Source organism: Lactuca saligna, chromosome 8, assembly GCF_052625555.1.
Source record: "Lactuca saligna cultivar CGN05327 chromosome 8, ASM5262555v1, whole genome shotgun sequence".
Lineage (NCBI taxonomy): Eukaryota > Viridiplantae > Streptophyta > Magnoliopsida > Asterales > Asteraceae > Lactuca > Lactuca saligna.
Genome location: NC_136424.1, coordinates 78,177,297 through 78,197,194, shown reverse-complemented (window position 1 = coordinate 78,197,194; position 19,898 = coordinate 78,177,297).

Sequence of the window (19,898 nt, the reverse complement as noted above, 5' to 3'; positions counted from 1 at the left end):
TCAGGATTTTTTGAAGGTCAAGGATGAACTCGACGACTTGTTCATACAACTCGGCGAGTCGAATGAAGGTTCATTCGAGGTTGTTTTAGAAGGAGAACTTGTCGAGTCATTGCGAAACTCGACAAGTAGAATCGTGAAGAAGGACGGATGAAGGGTAGAGACTCGACGAGTTGGAGGCCCAACTCGGCGAGTCAGGTCAACTGGAAGTTGACTTTGACTTGGTCAGGGGTAAAATAATCATTTTACCCTAAGAACAATTATCAGTGTCTGACTAAGTGTATTATGGGAATTATAGCCGGAAGATCACCGGAGCAGCTGTCGGACATATGTTGATCAGCTTTTCAGCAGTCAGCCTTACGAGGTGAGTTACCTTACAGTAGGGGTGGATCTACGACACCAATACCAACCCACCAGTAAGAGATTATGGGTGAGATGGTCATCTTTGTGATAATTGTCTGGAAGCTATATATGTGATGATTATGTGTTAGTAGTAGTAGGGCGCGCTAGCCCCTAGTTACCGGTTGAAAGATACCAAAGACGGTTACCAGTTGAACGATCCTGAATGGGTGGACAAACCCAGGCATGTATATTTGTATGCTTATGATATGTCGTTATGTGACTCAGTATGCCTATGTATGTTATTATGAAACCAATATGTTATGACATGTAATATGTGATAGGGTAGGGGTGAAATAGTCCCCAATTACCGATTGAAAGATACCGAAGGGGAGGTTAGTTCTCGGATACCGGTTGAAAGATACCGAAGGGGAGGATAGCTCCCGACTACCGGTTGAAAGATACGGAAGGGGAGGGTAGCTCCCGGTTACCGGTTGAAAGATACTGATGACTATGTGCTATAGGTATGGTAGGGGAACTCACTAAGCTTCGTGCTTACAGTTTCAATTTTGGTTTCAGGTACCTCTTCGTCTAAGGCGAAGGAGCCGACGGTGTAGCAGCGCATCACACACACACACATGTTTTCTGCATGGAGCTTCCTGGGAGTCTACTCTGAATTATTTTACTTTTGGAAAAAATGGTTTTTTTATGGTGACATGTTTTGGATTATTGACATATTGATTCTGACATGAGATATCATTATGAATGTTTTTATATCGATGACTTTTATGTTATAATCTTTTTTAAAAAACGAAATTTTTGGCCTTGAATTTTGGGATGTTACACCCCAAGTTTTGAGCTTTGTCATACGTAGGAGGATGATAACACCTGCATTATCATTTTGATGTAAACAAATCATTTCCGAGCAAGTATGTATAATAAGCAATATCAAAAGTACATTGTCTTTTTTTACCTTTGGACAAAAAAAGCATATGCTGACTGAGAAACACAAACACAAACATATATTAAAGAAATATATGAATCATTCTCACAAAAGTTGTTTTTACAACAAGGGTAAATAAGTCATTTCGAAGAAATAATATATGTGGACACTAAACCTTTTAGGAAGGTACTCAAGTTTTACTTTTCTTTATTTCTATTTTCATCCGATCCAAACACATAATCAAATCAAAACACATAATCCAATCCAAACAACATGCACACATGTTGGTGATTTTAGTATCACTATGTCATTTTATGTAACTGGAATTAACATGTGAACTAAGGGGCTTCATAATTTGTATTCTAATATATGCCCGGGTTTGTGCGGAGTGGACACATGTATAAGGTCAAATTAGAAGCCGACTCGACGATAAGTCAAGAGTCCGGGGGCAGCACCCTTGGGTGGGGTTTCCAAAGGGGCAGTGCTCCTAGCGGGGTCCAAGGGGCAGTGCCCCTGGCTGGGGTCCCGCTGACTTACTTATTGGAACTTAGTGGGGAATTAGGATTCTTGAGGGTGATTATGGTAAAACTAACAAAACTCGTTAGTTTTGGTAACCCTAAATGCTCATTCAAATCCAGATTACCCTGACTTGCTTCCAAAGCAACTCGTGACTGTCTAACCTAAATGAAACTCTAATCTCGTTTATTATATAAACTGTTCTTCTTTCTCAGAACGAACACACTAAATTTACCTCTTGTTGTCTTCACACTTTCGCAGAATCTTTGCAACAATTTGACTTACGATTTTTGTGCCTAATATCGTAAGTGTCCACTTCGATTATCCTAGGCTGAATTTCTTGCAACCAAGGCATAGGGTAGAAATATCAGTTCGGAAAGTGTTCTCACGACCCAAGTTGGTATCCAGATCTCCACCACAAACCCTAAATTTCTAACAACACACACTGAAACACAAACAAACACACACAACAAGGGTAAATATGTCATTTTACAACAAGTATGTATAATACGAAAATATCAAAATTACATTTGCCTTTTTTTTACCTTTGGACAAAAATGTATATGGTGATTGAAAAACACAGACCCACACATATATTAAATAATATACGAATCATTCCAATTAAAAGTGGTTTTTACAACAGGCCTAAATAAATCATTTTGAAGAAATAACATATGTAGACACTAAACCCTTCCGGAAGGTACTCCATATTTACTTTTCTTTATTTATTTTTTCATCCAATCTAAACACGTAATCCAATCCAATTAACACATAACTAATTAAACTGAATTTTTGTAACGTCCTAAAAATACGAGCCAAAAATTTCGTTTTTAAAGCATGTACTTAGCAAAACATTTAGGAATAATTCATTCAACAATCATTTCATTTCACCAAAAGATGTTGCATGTCAGAAAACATTGTCATGATCATAAAAATGTCAAGGTACAATTTCCCAGGAAGATATCATAATGCGGAATACGAGCAGTTGTGTGTGTGTGATGTACCGCTACCGCACCAGCTCCTTCCCCTTCGAAGAAGAGGTACCTGAAACCAAAACTGAAAACTGTAAGCACGAAGCTTAGTGAGTTCCCCCATAATACCTCATACCATGCAAGCATACAACATGCAGCTAGGAGATACGGGCCTTGCCCACACACATGAAGATACGGGCCTTGCCCACACTCCGCTAGCCGGGAGATATGGGCTCGCCCACACTCCACTATCTGGGAGATACGGGCCTCACCCACACTCCACTCTCGAAGAGATACGGGCCAAGCCCACACTCCGCCGCTAACCCATATCATACAAGTATCACACAGACAACAAGTATAGACAACTCTATCATACTGGCATATATCATAATCAACTCAACTAAGAGATACGGGCTCGGCCCACACTCTAATACTAACATCTCGTCTATACGGGTCGGACTTGGTGCCTTAGACCCGTTACTACTGGAAGGAAACTCACCTCAAAGTAACTGTCGATCTGTGTGGAAATTGACTGTCTGCGGTTGCTGCCGCTTCGGAAATCCTCCGGTTATAATTCCCACAAAATACTCAGTCAAATACTGCTAACCGCCTTCAAGGTAAATTGTCCATTCACCCTTAACAAGTCATGAGTCAAGTCACAGTCAGCTGCCAGTTGGCCAGACTCGTCGAGTCCCTTTCCCTTAGTCTGACCATAAATCCGTCTCTACTCGTCGAGTTAAGCGTTGACTCGACGAGTTTTCCTTCTATACCCAAGGCCAATAGTCCTTCATCCTACTCGCCGAGTTGTATGAACAACTCGCCGAGTTCATCTTCATCCGAAGAACACTCTAAGCTGTGACTCGCCGAGTTGTTCTTGAGACAAGAAGATTTCCATGAGCTCGCCGAGTCATGGCATCGACTCGCCGAGTGACTTCATGAGTAAGTCTAGCTTCCGACCCACTGAGTCACACCCAATGACTCATTACTCCCAACCCGCCAATGCGAAAAGGGGGAAACTCGGGGACTCGCGACTCGACTCTTCGAGTCAGATGAACGACTCGCCGAGTCGGCCACATGCAAAAACTATACACGCGATTCTGCTTGGATCCAACTCATGCCATTCATAGATCTGGGTTTCTAGGGCATGAATAACACGTAAAGTTCCCAACTTTACTTGTAAATAATCACCAATAAAGGTTTTAGGGCTCAAAATGCACCAAAATAGTAGATCTAGGGCTTTCATGCAATATGGCTCCATAAAGACAGAAGATCTAAGCTCCTGGAGCTCAACCACACCTAGATCTAAAGGCTAACAACTTATTACAACCCATAAAGCACAACAAGCTTGGGGGAAAAGCTCAAGAAGGACTTCTATGGAGCTAAAAGGGACTATAAGCATGAAAACAGGGGGAAATCAAGTTATACCTTAAGGAACACACTGAGATAGCTCAAAGATGCCTGGCCTCCTCCTCTTCTTCTTGATCTACGTTCCTTCCCACTCCAAAACTTCAAGAAAACACACCAAATGCTTCAAACTCACAAGGAACAAGGCTTGAACGAAGTATAGGGCTCTGAGGGTGAATGGGGCGAGCTTGGGGAGGAAATGAGGGGTTTAAATAGGGTGCAAACCCTTGAAATTTAGGGTTTCAATAGACAGCGGTGAGTCGCCGAGTCCAGAATATGGACTCGCCGAGTCGCCAACTTAAACGTGTTCCCGAATCCCGTCTCTACTCGGCGAGTCGGACCTGCAACTCGCCGAGTTCAAGGCTAAAATGAAAAGAAATACTAAGATAAATTTTACGTACCATAAACCAGGTGCTACAAATCTCCCCCGCTTATTTTAGACTTCGTCCTCGAAGTCTGCTGCTTGATCCTGAAACAGCTCGGGGTAATGCTCCATCATTTCTTCCACCGGCTCCCAGGTCCACTAGGACCCCTTTCGGTGCTGCCACTGCACCTTCACTAACTCCACCCTCTTGTTCCTTAGGTCCTTCGACTTCCGATCGAGAATCGCGACTGGGCGCTCAATGTAATTCAGGTTGTCATCAACCTGTATATCTGCTAACGACACCACCGCTGAATCATCCACGAGACACTTCCGCAGCTGGGAAACATGGCAGGTGTTGTGGATCTGGCTGAGCTCAGCTGGCAGATCCAGCCTATATGCCACCTTGCCCACCCGAGCTACAACCCTGAACGGTCCAATGTATCTTGGGCCCAACTTGCCCCGCTTCCTGAATTAGAAGACGTCTTTCCAAGGCGACACCTTCAGGAGAACCATATCCCCGACCTGGAATTCCAAGTCTGATCGACGCTTGTCGGCATAACTTTTCTGCCGACTCTGCGCAGTCTGAAGCCTGCTCCGAATCTGTTGGATTCTCTCGGTCGTCTTGAGCACCACTTCGGTGCTCCCCATGACCCTCTGGCCAACTTCACCCCAGCATATCGTGGTCCTGCACCTCCGATCGTACAACATCTCGAACGGAGGGCAGTCAGTACTCGCGTGGTAGTTGTTGTTGTACGAGAACTCAGCCAAGGGAAGATAGGTATCCCAGCTACCACCAAAGTCTATCACGCAAGCGCGTAACATATCCTCCAAAGTCTGGATGGTCTGCTCACTCTGACCATCCGTCTGCGGGTGAAAGGCGGTGCTAAAGTGCAGACGAGTGCCCAAATCATCATGAAACTTCTTGCAAAACCTGGAAGTGAACCGCACATCTCGATCTAATATCACTGACACTGGCACCCCGTGTCGTGCCACTATCTCCCTGATGTAGATATTGACCAACTTTTCGGCCGAGATACTCCCCTGAATCGGAATAAAATGGGCGCTCTTGGTCAATCGATCCACGATAACCCAAATCGAATCCACTCCTCGCGCTGTCCGGCGAAGCTTTGTGATAAAATCCATCGCAATATCCTCCCATTTCCATAATGGGATATCCAACGGTTGCATCTTGCCGTGCGGTCTCTGATGCTTGGCCTTGACCTTCCTGTAGGTCAAACACCGCTCGACGTACCATGCCACGTCCCGCTTCATGCAAGGCCACCAATAGTCTAGACGAAGATCCCTATACATCTTCGTCGCCCCTGGATGAATAAAGAATCGGGATTTGTGCGCTTCCTCCATCAAGATCTGGCGCACGCCTCCATGATATGGCACCCACACCCTGCGGTGTAATGTCAATAACCCCCGACTATCATAATCAAAGGAGGTGACTTGACCCACTATTCGCTCACTCTTCCGATGTTCCTCCTTCATAGCCCCCTCTTGAGCCTCCCGAATCTGCTCCAACAGGGGAGTCACCACAGTCATCCTCATGTAAATATCCCTGATCGGCGCCGCCTTGCGGCTAAGCGCATCAGCCACCACATTGGCCTTCCCTGGGTGGTAAAGGATCTCGCAATCATAATCATTCACCACGTCCAACCACCGACACTGCCTCATGTTCAGATTCGGCTAATCCATGAGGTACCTCAAACTCTTGTGGTCCGTGTAAATGGTACATCGAACCCCATAGAGGTAATGCCGCCAAACCTTGAGGGTGAAAACCACCGTGAGGTACAAGCAATGACATGCCCCCTCGTGAGGCTTCAGCTGCCTCGAGGCATAAGCAATGACATGCCCCCTCTGCATCAATATTGCACCTGGGCCTGAGATCGACACATCACAATAAACCACAAAATCCTCTACGCCCTCGGGTAGGGCTAAGATCGGCGCCTCGCACAATCTCTGTCTCAGAATCTCGAACGCTGACTGCTGCTCAAGCCCCCAACGAAAGACCACGACTTTCCTAGTCAACCGTGTCAGGGGTACAACTATCTTGGAGAAATCCCGAATAAATCTCCGATAGTAGCCTGCCAATCCTAGGAAACTCCGAATCTCGGATGGAGACTTCGGAACCTCCCACCTCATCATGGCCTCCACCTTGGCCGGGTCTACTGAAATCCCGTTCTTGTAGCACCTGGTTCCTGGTATGTAAATCTTATTTGAGTATTTTCCATTTTTAGCCTTGGACTCGGCGAGTCATAGGTCCAACTCGCCGAGTAGGGACGAGACCCAGGACACGTTTAAGTTGGCGACTCGGCGAGTCCATATCATGGACTCGGCGAGTCCATATCATGGACTCGGAGAGTCACCGCTGTTGGATGAAACCCTAAGTTTCAGGGGTTTGCACCTTATTTAAACCTCATATCTGCGCCTTGCCATCCCCCATTCACCCCCAGAGCTCCCAACCCTCATTCTAAGCTTGTTCCTTGAGAGTTTGAGGCTATTGTGTGTGTTCTTGAAGGCTTTGAGGCAAGGAGGGGAAGTAGATCAAGAGGAAGGAGAGCCATCCAAGCATCATTGTGTTTTTCAACAGTTTCATTGAGGTATATCCCATTTTCCCCCTGTTTCTATGCTTAAGGTTTCATTTAAGACATTCTTGAGCCATTCCCCAAGCTAGTATGTGCATAATATTTCGTAATGAGTTGATTGGCCTCTAGATCTAGGCAAGATTGAGCTCCAGGAGCTCAGATCTGTTAGCTTTATGGACCCATGTGGCTTGTTCACCCTAGATCTACCCTTTTGAGGCATTTTGAACCCTAAAATCCATATTGGTGAATATCTACACGTAAAGTTGGAAACTTTGCGTGTGATTCGTGCCTTAGAAGCCCAGATCTATGAATGGTATGGACTAGAATCGAACAAATCGGTGTAATTAATGGATGCATGGCGACGACTCGGCGAGTCGTTCATGTGACTCGGCGAGTCTGCTCGCGAGTCACCGATTTTGTCCCTTTTTGTTGTATCGAGTTTGAGCAGTGAGTCACAGGGTGTGACTCGGTGAGTTGGAAGCTAAACTCACCCATGGTAGGACTCGACAAGTCATGGCCTGGCTCGGCGAGTCCAACGCAATCTTCATAGATCAAGAACAGACTCGGCGAGTTGTTCATACAACTCGGCGAGTCTAAGCATGAGTGTTCATCGGATGAAGATGAACTCGACGAGTTGTTCATACAACTCAGCGAGTAGGACGAAGAACTTCAATGTCAGTTTAGAAGAAGAACTCGTCGAGTCATAGCCTAACTCGACGAGTAGAATCAGGGACTCAGTACAATTGTCTAGATAGGGACTCGGCGAGTTGGAGAGCCAACTCGGCGAGTCGGGTCAACTGAAAGTTGACTCTGAATTTGACTTAGAGCTAGACCAGGGGTAAAATGGTCATTTTACACAAAGGACAGTTAGCAGTGTGTGATTGAGTATGTTGTGGGAATTGCAGTCGGAGGATTTCCGGAGCAGCAGCAGCAGCAGTCAGTCAGTTCCCGATCAGTTCAGCAGCTACTTTGAGGTGAGTTACCTTCCAGTAGCGGTGGGTCTAAGGCCACAATGTCGGCCCACCAGTAGGAGACGTGTGATTAGATGATTATCTTTGTGATATTCATCTAGGGTTGCTACAGCTGTGTTATGTTATGTGTTAGTGACAGTAGGGGGAGATAGTCCCCCAGAATACCGGTCGATAGGGCCGAAGGGGCGGTTATGCCCGGCCATGCTAGATAGACTATGTGATATATGTGTTATGTGGTAGTAGTAGGGGGTGAAATAGTCCCCAGTATCCGATCGAAAGAACCGAAGGGGAGGTCAGCACCCAGATATGCTAGGCAGTATCCGGTCGAAATGACCGAAGGGGAGGCCAGCACCCAGATATGCTAGGCAGTATCCGGTCGAAACGACTGAACGGGAGGCTAGCACCCAGATATGCTAGGCAGTATCCGGTCGAAAGGACCGAAGGGGTAGGTCGGGCACCCAGATATGCCTGACAAACTTACGTATGTTATGTGATTATGTGGTATGTGGTACAGTGGGGGAACTCACTAAGCTTTGTGCTTACGTTTTACAGTTTTGGTTTCTGGTACCTCTTCTTCGAAGGGGAAGGAGCTGGCGCGGTAGCGGCACATCATGCACACACTCTGGTTTCCGCATTTACGAGATTCACTGGGATTGTACTCTGATATTTTGATGGGTTGTATGGTTTGGCTTTTTTAAACATGGTTTACGTTGTGTTGTGGTGTGATCAAACAATGTTTTTAATTATTAATGTTTTCTAAAGTAATGTTTTAAAACGAAATTTTCGGACGTGAAAATTGGGTCGTTACAGTTCTGGTTGACGACGTGCCCAAGAAACTGCACCTCGCGCAACTAAAACTCACATTTGGAGAACTTGACGTACAAGCTCTCCCTCCTCAGGGTCTCCAAAACCTCTCTCAGATGCTCCTCATGTTCCGCCGGTGTCTTGGAATAAACCAAGATGTCATCAATGAAAACTATCACAAACCGATCTAACATCGGTCTACACACACGGTTCATGAGGTCCATGAACGCGGCAGGAGCATTGGTGAGCCCGGACGGCGTCACCACGAACTCATAATGGCCATAGCGCGTCTGAAACACGGTCTTTTGTACGTCCTCTTTTCTGACCCTCATCTGATGATAACCCGAACGCAAATCGATCTTGGAGAACCAAGATGCTCCTTGCAGCTGATCAAAGAGGTCATCAATCCTCAGGAGTGGGTAACGGTTCTTCACCGTTACCTTATTCAGCTGCCGATAATCTATACACATCCGGTGCGACCCATCCTTCTTCTTCACAAACAGGATCGGGGCTCCCCAGGGTGAACTGCTCGGTCAAATAAACCCCTTGTCTAGCAGCTCCTGCAGCTGCGTAGACAACTCCTGCATCTCAGGAGGAGCCAACCGATAGGGTGCCTTGGCTATTGGAGCCGCACCAGAAACTAGATCGATCCTGAACTCTTCCTGACGCTCCAGAGGTATCCCAGGAAGCTCCTCCGGGAACACATCAGTGTAGTCTCGCACCACTGGAACCTTGCTCGCCGTCGCTTTACCCATCTCTCGGGTATCCATAACATACGCGATGTATCCTGCGCAACCCTACTGAAGGTAGCGCCTAGCTCTTGCTGCTGAACATCCCGTCACCACATCGGGTGCTACGCATGCCTGGATAGGAATACCGTTCACATGGAACGATCCCGTCACCACATCGGGTGCTACGCATGCCTCCTCTGTCGTCAGCTGGAATGCCCGGCTCCTCACTACTGGAGCCTCTGCCTTACCCTGCCGGCCATCTGTAATCTGCAGGGTAGCTGGAGCCGGCTCCCTAACCGGCGTTGATGCTGTCAACTGGGGGCAATTGGTCTTCTTGTGGCCCCTCTAGTTGCAGTGAAAACACAACAACTCCGATGTCTGAATAGCCGAGATAGGAGTAGTACAATCCCTACTAAAGTGCCCTGCCTTGCCGCACTTGTAGCAGTCTGCTGATCCCATCCTACATGCTCCCTCATGCGTCTTGCCGCATTTCCCGCAGCGGCCCGACCCTCCTTGGCCTTTCGGTCTCCCATCTGATCCCCTAGGCTTCTTCCCCGAAGCCCCAACCACCTGCCCCGCCTCTGGTGATCTCAGACGTGATGAACTCGCGTTGCCCCTCATCTACTGGCTCGGAACCTGATCCCGAACCTGATCCCTCTCTTGTACTGCAAACCGATGGCCTCGAACGTAGTACCACCATTCTGAAATACAAAAGAAATGACAACTGTTAGCGATACTGATACCTCTGGAGGGATCACACTTACTACAAGTTCCTGGGTCTTATCTTGGCATTCCTCGATTCGGGTATGGATCCTCTGCTTTCAGTAGTACGGTCCCATACTACCTTCCACATCTATCTGTACCTTCACCAAGGACTGCCTTGACTCCACCAGGTCCCTTTCACTACCGCTGATCTCTGCTACTCTTATCCTAGGCTTACCCTAGGAAACCCCTGACTTCACCCAACCTAGTCCTCAGCTGCTGAAGGCCTCTTCGAGTAAGGGAATCATCCCTACCACGGTTAGGACTCAAACAAGACCTACACAATAGGGTCAGATTCGACACTCTGAGACTATTCAACCCTAATCACATGTGACTTTATCGTATTCACCTAACAACTAACTCCCATCACTTCAAAGCCCACATAGCACCAAGCAAACAACATTTGGACACAAAAGAAAAAACAATCTCAAGCAACTCTATCCTCGAAGAGAGAAACTGAACTAGCATACAATGCTAAACTCGCACTATCAGGCATAACCTAAACAGGCCATCCTACTGTTGTCTAGTCAATTCTAGCACGCAAATTTTCACACACTGAAGCACATAAAGCAGGCGCATAAGGCATCACTCCTAGATCCTTAGTCCCATTTTAGCATGTTGTTCTACTGAAACTGATAAGCATAACATAAGCTTATATGGGTACTTTGGGGAATACTTACTTGAGCTTGGCCGGTCGCGCACATCACACACTTTGTTCTTTCTTAGAACCCTTTACTAGCGTTTTAGAAAACATTTCCTTTTTCCAAAATCTTTTAATCCCTCGATTTGAGTTCAAACACCCCCGAAGGTGTGTTCGAATCCCTCAAACCAGGGCTCTGATACCAACTTGTAATGTCCCAAAAATGCGAGCCAAAAATTTCGTTTTTAAAACATGTACTTAGCAAAACATTTGGGAATAATTCATTCAACAATCATTTCATTTCACCAAAAGATGTTGCATGTCAGAAAACATTGTCATAATCATAAAAATGTCAGAGTACAATTTCCCATGAATATATCATAATGCCGAATACGAGCAGTTGTGTGTGTGTGATGTACCGCTATCGTGCCAGCTCCTTCCCCTTCGAAGAAGAGGTACCTGAAACCAAAACTGAAAACTGTAAGCATGAAGCTTAGTGATTTCCCCCATAATACCTCATACCATGCAAGCATACAACATGCAGCTAGGAGATACGGGCCTTGCCCACACTCATGAAGATACGGGCCTTGCCCATGCGCCGCTAGCCGGGACATACGGGCCTCGCCCACACTCCACTATCTGGGAGATACGGGCCTCGCCCAACCTCCACTCTCGGAGAGATACGAGCCTAGCCCACACTCCGCCGCTAACCCGTATCATACAAGTATCACACAGACAACAAGTATAGACAACTTTATCATACTGGCATATATCATAATCAACTCAACTAAGAGATACGGGCTCGGCCCACACTCTAATACTAACGTCTCGTCTATACCGGCCGACCTTGGTGCCTTAGACCCGTTACTACTGGAAGGAAACTCACCTCAAAGTAACTATCGATCTGTGTAGAAATTGACTATCTGCGGTTGCTGCCGCTCCGGAAATCCTCCGGCTATAATTCCCACAAAATACTCAGTCAAATACTGCTAACCGCCTTCAGGGTAAATTGTCCATTTACCCTTAACAAGTCATGAGTCAAGTCACAGTCAACTGCCAGTTGGCCAGACTCACCGAGTTGGCTTGCCAACTCACCGAGTCCCTTTCCCTTAGTCTGACCATAAATCCGTCTCTACTCGTCGAGTTAAGCGTTGACTCGAAGAGTTTTCCTTTTATACCCAAGGCCAATAGTCCTTCATCCTACTTGCCGAGTTGTATGAACAACTCGCCGAGTTGTTCTTGAGACAAGAAGATTGCCATGAACTCGCCGAGTCATGGCATCGACTCTCCGAGTGACTTCATGAGTGAGTCTAGCTTCCGACCCACTGAGTCACACCCAATGACTCATTACTCCCAACCCGCCAATGCGAAAAAGGGGGAAACTCGGGGACTCGCGACTCAACTCGCCGAGTCAGATGAACGACGCGCTGAGTCGGCCACAAGCAAAAACTATACACGCGATTCTGCTTGGATCCAACTCATGCCATTCATAGATCTGGGTTTCTAGGGCATGAATAACACGTAAAGTTCCCAACTTTACATGTAAATAATCATCAATAAAGGTTTTAAGGCTCAAAATGCATCAAAATAGTAGATCTAGGGCTTTCATGCAATATGGCTCCATAAAGACAGAAGATCTAAGCTCCTGGAGCTCAACCACACCTAGATCTAAAGGCTAACAACTTATTACAACCCATAAAGCACAACAAGCTTGGGGGAAAAGCTCAAGAAGGACTTCTATGGAGCTAAAAGGGACTATAAGCATGAAAACAGGGGGAAATCAAGTTATACCTTAAGGAACACACTGAGATAGCTCAAATATGTCTAGCCTCCTCCTCTTCTTCTTGATCTACGTTCCTTCCCACTCCAAAACTTCAAGAAAACACACCAAATGCTTCAAACTCACAAGGAACAAGGCTTGAACGAAGTATAGGGCTCTGAGGGTGAATGGGGGCGAGCTTGGGGCAGAAAATGAGGGGTTTAAATAGGGTGCAAACCCTTGAAATTTAGGGTTTCAATAGACAGCGGTGACTCGCCGAGTCCAGAATATGGACTCGCCGAGTCGCCAACTTAAACGTATTCCCGGATTCCGCCTCTACTCGGCGAGTCGGACTTGCAACTCGCCGAGTCCAAGGCTAAAATGAAAAAAAAAAATACTAAGATAAATTTTACGTACCATAAACTAGGTGCTACAATTTTACTTCATCCAATCCAAACACACACACACACACACACACACACACACACACACATATATATATATATATATATATATATATATATATATATATATATATATATATATATATATATAGGGTTAAGTTCAAATGAGAACACAATTTAATGTGAGAACGTAAGAACACTACTTTATGTTACTATTCTACTATGAATTTAATATGTATAGTATTATAGTAAGTATAATATGAATATATTCAATTTAATATTATATTCTACTATGAATTATATATATATATATATATATATATATATATATATATATATATATATATGTAGTAATTTAGTAAATTCTAATGTGAATGTTAAATATGTAATTGTAATTATATTCGGTGATGAATAATGTGATAAAGTTGTACATACAATATTTATGTATGATTGTTCGTATATTTATTGATGAATACTGTCATATCGTTGTATATACAAAATTCTTAGTAGAATAGTAACATAAAATAGTGTTCTCACGTTCTCACATTATTTAGTGTTCTCATTTGAACTTAACCCTATATATATATATATATATATATATATATATATATATATATATATATATATATAGAGAGAGAGAGAGAGAGAGAGAGAGAGAGAGAATAAAAAATCTGTTTATCAAAAACCACTAATAAGTCATAGATACATATACCGAACATATAAATTATAATCAGATGTAAGAAATTAATCAGTAAATAATAAAAAAAAAATTGTTAACCTTATAAAGGTAGTATTCGAACGTGATTTTGCAAAGTCCATATTTCATGAAATTGTGATAACAACCGAATGAGATTATACTTACACATAATTTTGAACAACGATTTTGGAAATGGTATGAAAAAATTAATATTATTATTCATATTATACTATTTTGAATTCTTTGATTTCAAATTCTATAATTATGAAAGATATATACAAATTACTTGATTTTAAAAAGGAAGAAACTATATTTATGTTTTAACAATTGTATTGATATTTATTTTACTTTAATATATTCCAATTAAAAATTTAAATCATCATTAATAATTTTTCAACTTTTCAAACCTAATCAACTTAATTTAGTTAATATTAATTTTATTTTATTTTATGATCGCATTACAAAATGATCTAATAATTGAAATTAATCATTGAAACACATTAAATGATCCTGATTATTGAAAATGGGAGTGATCAAGTTTCTCTTTTAATAGATACAGAGATAGAGATATAAAGGGTTTTAGAAATAATCATTAGCTAATAAAATTAATTATTTCTTCAACAACTCAACGAGGATATGTGTTTAACCCTTGGTAGGGGGCTGGAAATTGGAATTTAACTACGATTAGGTGTGTATGTTAGGAATGGCCCCCAGGCCCCTCTTTGACGCCATGGCACTAACGAGTCTCGTTTGCTTTCCCATAGAGTTTAAATTTTAGAATTTAAACCCACATTTTCTTTAACAAATTATGCATAAGATAAACACGTTTTCTTTTAACTTTTATTGGTAAAGAAAATATTTTCATAGTAAATCTTTAATAATTTATGTAATAAACATACGATCAAATATAATAGTCGACCAAAAAACATTAAGTTTTCCTGTTAGTTACGAAATACTTACATGCTAATGTAAAATGAACCCGCATAATATAATTAAAAATATAATCGAATGATATGAACCAGATTGTAATTGTATGTCGAGAAGACGTTGATTTCTGCAAGTGTGATTGTGATATATGATTTCCATAATACTGAGCCCACCGAAGTGAAGGTGATAAACACATCCATCCCAACGTGGTGAAAAGCGAAGCTGCAGCGACGACAACTTATTTTTTTATTTATTATTTTTTTTTTTTTTGGGAGACGATGTGGCATTTGTCTTGCAATCTGTTTTGGACTTTTTTCTTGTTAAATTGGTTTCATCTTGATTTGGACTAATCAACTCATAAATTGGTTTTTCGGGCCCGGCAACACGTTAGGTTTTTATTTTTTTTATTATTAAATGTATATGACGTGACTGTATGTGTTTATAATTGCTTATGTAACAGATAAAAAACATTAAATGTAGGTTTTAAATAAAGTAGTTTATTTGGAAATTGGTTTTAGATTAAATTACGTTCTAAAATTGGTTTTGATGGAAACACATTTTGTTTTATATTTTTTTGTATGAACGTTAATATAATATATTCGTAACATATAAAATATCAACGCTGGTTTGTCGAATATTTCAATTCTAGTCTTAGATTTCAATTTGTATCAATTTCATCCATATGATTTTCAATTTTTATGCAATCGTTCCACACCGTTGTCGACTAAGGGGCCGTTTGATAGTTGCTAACTGGGTTAGAGCTGATTGGATTAGACGCTAACTGGGTTGGAAATTTTGATTGAATTAACTTCTGACTGAAACTTATTATTTGATTTTGTATCTGACTGATAGTGGAAATTGACTATTTTACCCCAGACAACATTTCAAGGTTATTGGCTTGATATAAAAACATTTCTTTATAGAAACATATATATGATCTTCAATCTTTGAGTTGATATTATAAAAAAGTTTATCACTCTATTGAATGAAATTTTGGTCATGGTTTGAATATGTTCAATGTTATACAAAGACAATCACTACAGAAGCCTTTTACCCAAGTGTTGTCCCCGTCATCTAGCAGAGTATAGATGATAACTACAGACTATTCTAGACAATCCAGTGAAATAGTAGTAGGCTCGCAGCCTGTAGGTGTTGTGAACGATGTGTTCACCCGGTGTACTCTAAAAAACTCATTGACATGTATTGCGAGTGGACTCTCGAAAACAATACTTTCAATAAACGAGATAAACCCGGACGACTATGCAGACTTAGTGTCCGAATCTTGGCAACTATGCAGACTTAGGTGCTGTTTTTTTTTTTTCTGAGACAAAATGTCTGCAGTCTGCAGACCACATCTGTAGACCTCTACAGTAGAAGAAGTAGACCAAACGTCAGCAGCCTGAAAAAAGAAGACTGTTTGTTTTTTTAACATCTACGAACTACTAAAATAAATTGAAATATAAATAAACTGATTTTTTTAATATTTTTATGACGTTGTTATAAATAATTAACGAATCTAGATCAACTTTTATGTATTATTCTATAAAAAACAAAAATAAAAATGATATGAATTAACGTATATATTTGATAAAAACCAAAAACTTTGGTTGCAAAGTTATAACTAAACATTATAATTAGTGATTAAAGAATTTGATATATAAATGGATGAAAATAAACTTCGATTTTTTCAATTAAATCTATTAAAAACGTGCTATAAATATTTTCTAGAGAAATTGATGATACTGTATTAAATAATATTTTGCAAAATTTGGCAAAAAAATATAAGATTATATTATGATTTTTTTTTCATATTTATATAAATAACTTCAACGACTATTATTGTAATAAATCTTTATTTATAAAATTATCAAAAATATCATGTTTGTATCATCGAAGGTTTTTTTAAGTTTTGTAATTTTTTTTTCAAATTATTTATCATTAATAAAGTTGGAAAAAATATAAATTAAAAAAAAAAACTTAAAAAAATAATATATATATATATATATATATATATATATATATATATATATATATATATATATATATATATATGTGTGTGTGTGTGTGTGTGTGTTTAGGCTAGAAGATGTTAGAAGATCCTTATCCAAATCTACGTCAAGAACAGGACGTGCAAACATTTTTAGGTCTGCAGTTTTCAAAAAAACAAACATGTCTGCGAAGGCTAATGTGTACGCGTGGTTTGCGCGGCGCAGACAGAAGAGACTACACAGATCTGCAGACAAAAAATAAATACTACCTTAGTGCCTAAACCCTGGTGACTATGAAGATTAGTGCCTAAACCCTGGCGACTATGCCGACTTAGTGTATGTTGTATATGTTGGATTAGTGTCTAAGTCCATAACTATTTTGGTATGTACTTGACCCGATGTTGCATGGTCCTTTTGGGTTGCCTTCACCAAAGCAACTTGATAGGATGAATTATGGAGAGAAAGGTTAAATATGATTTATTAATATATTATGAGAATAATATATTAAAGGAGATATCATATTGTAATTATAAGATAATTATAATTTGGACCGTGGATTGCCTTATATTAAGGTGTGGATGAATTCTATGGGGAAAGCCCATATGAAATCGTCCAAGGCTTAATTAAAAGGCTCCATGGGTTGCTTAGGGCTTAAGCATCCAAATTAGGATTTCCTTGTTAGATAACCCTAATAACCTAACTATATAAAGACCCCTTAAAGCTCAAAAACGTGGCTAATGATCTTTCTAGGGTTTCACATGTTTTTTGGGCAGCCTCCAACCTCTCTCCTCTTCATCCTCTTGCTTATGGTGTTTGTGAACCATTAGAGGAGTGACACTTGTGACTCTAAGCCTTCCAAAGTCAATACAAGGAGATTTGGGATTGTTATTGCTACATAACAATCAAGGTAACATTATAAACTTATTCTTATGGCTAATATGATTATTAAAATGCTAGAATTAGGGTTTATAGTCTTGGATTCAAAGCATGTACAATAGAGAAACCTAGATCCAAGCTTTAGGGTTTGTATGTTATGACCAAAACCCATCAGTGGTATCAGAGACTAGGATGGTTTCAATTGTATTGATGCATTGTATATCTGAAAAATTCGATTTTTGGTGTTCTAGAGGCTGGACTCGCCGAGTCCATAGCTGAACTCGCCGAGTCCAGGGTGACTCGACGAGTCCAAGCTTGACTCAACGAGTCAACTCGTCAGATAGTGTTTATATCGGGATTTCTTGCTGTTTTTGCATATGGATAGTTACCTTATCATGTTAGATCAATATTAATCCGATTATATGATATATTTGACTATATTTTTGATCTAATTGAAGATATTTATCAATTAATAAGATAATTGTTTCCTTATAAGATAATTGATTAATTATTCTAAGTAAATTGATAAATTGTTTTGCAAGAAATCATTAAATAAATCAAATATGGATAATTATGTGATTAAATGTTAATTTGAATTATTTGTTATTTGATCCTTGTTGTTATGAAAAGTTTCATATTTTCCCCTTTAGGTTTTATAGTTTAAATTTGAACCCAAAAGTTTTGAAGTTTTGAAATTTAAATAGTTAAAACCCTAATGTTTTGAAAAAGGTTTCAAAACTTGCCCTCAAGTTTTGGAATTTAAATTTTGATTAAATAGTTTAATTTTGATGTATATTTAAATTCTAAACCCTAATGTTTTGAAATGTTTCAAAACTTGCCCTCAAGTTTTGGAACTTGAAAGGTTGATTAAAAGTTAATTAGGAATGTTAAATTCTAAAACCCTAGTAATGTTTTGAAAAGTTCAAATCACTCCCTTATGGTTTTATTAATTGATTAAGGTGTATAATTAAAAGAGATTTAATAAATCCATAAAAGTTTAGGTTAACTATTTAATTGAATTAAAAGTGTAATTGTTAAAGTTAACCACCTAATATTTTAAAAGTGTAAAATGCACCCTATACTATATATAACATTAAAAGTCTAACATTATATATATGTATGAGTAAAAGTCAGTCTTACCGTTAGTAGGCCTCATTCACAAAGCTGGTCTATAAGGGGTGTTTAAGGAAATTACCTATAATATGGCGATTGAATGGGTATCCACTCTTACCCACCGCACTCTTGACTAATGGAGGGTCGTTAGCCGAACGGGTAGGATAGGACGAAACCTTCCATTATAAGTATAATGAAATACAAAGTAACTAAATGTTTTTCAAATTCCCAATCTTAGTTACTTAGGAAAAAGTGAATTGATGCAATTCCATGAAATTACACTTTGTGCCCTTGCGAAGACGTTAGTGGAGCGTGTGTGGTTTACCGGCACACTAAATGGTTCTAAGCAAAGGTAGCAAAGGGTGACTCAATGTTCGTCATAGTTCGGTGGAGCGTGTGTGGTTTACCGGCACATCGAATAGGTGACTGTAACATGTGAGGGCACCATGTAACTTTGCATGGTTATTCACACCCGCTTTGTGATCCTCGGCATCCCAGTCACAAACAAGAGGGGCATATCGAGATTTAAACATGCCATTGAATTGTTCAATGAATCTCAAAGGATCTAGGAGTTTTCATAGATTTAAAACTTAAATTTCTTTTTCGTTTTTCATGGTGGAAATTAGTGAATCGTCATTCACTTACCTTCAAATATTCTGCAACTAGATTACGACATCCCTTTTCTAGGTTCTAGCATATTGTGTTGGGTCCTAGCCTTAGTATCTCATTTGGGTGATTTACTAAGGACTCAATCAATCAATCAACTAACTTGAATTTGTTTTCTCCCGTTTTGTAGATGTCAAAGTTCGACAACTATGGTCTTCCCAAATCACGTGGAACAAGCATTCCACATGAAGATGATATTCCACGATTCGATCGAGGAACAAGAAATCATTCTTCACTTCCTCCTCCTCCTCCAATTATTCTCCCTAACCCACAAGATTGTAAAATTGAAAGGTTCAATGTCACTCAAGCCCTTTTGGTAAGTAAACATAAGGAAGGAAAGTCGGTGTGTGCACACATCTTAGGGATGAAGTCACACATTGATAGGTTAAGAATGATGGGATCTGTTGTTGGTGAAGAGATGGCTGTTGATTGGGT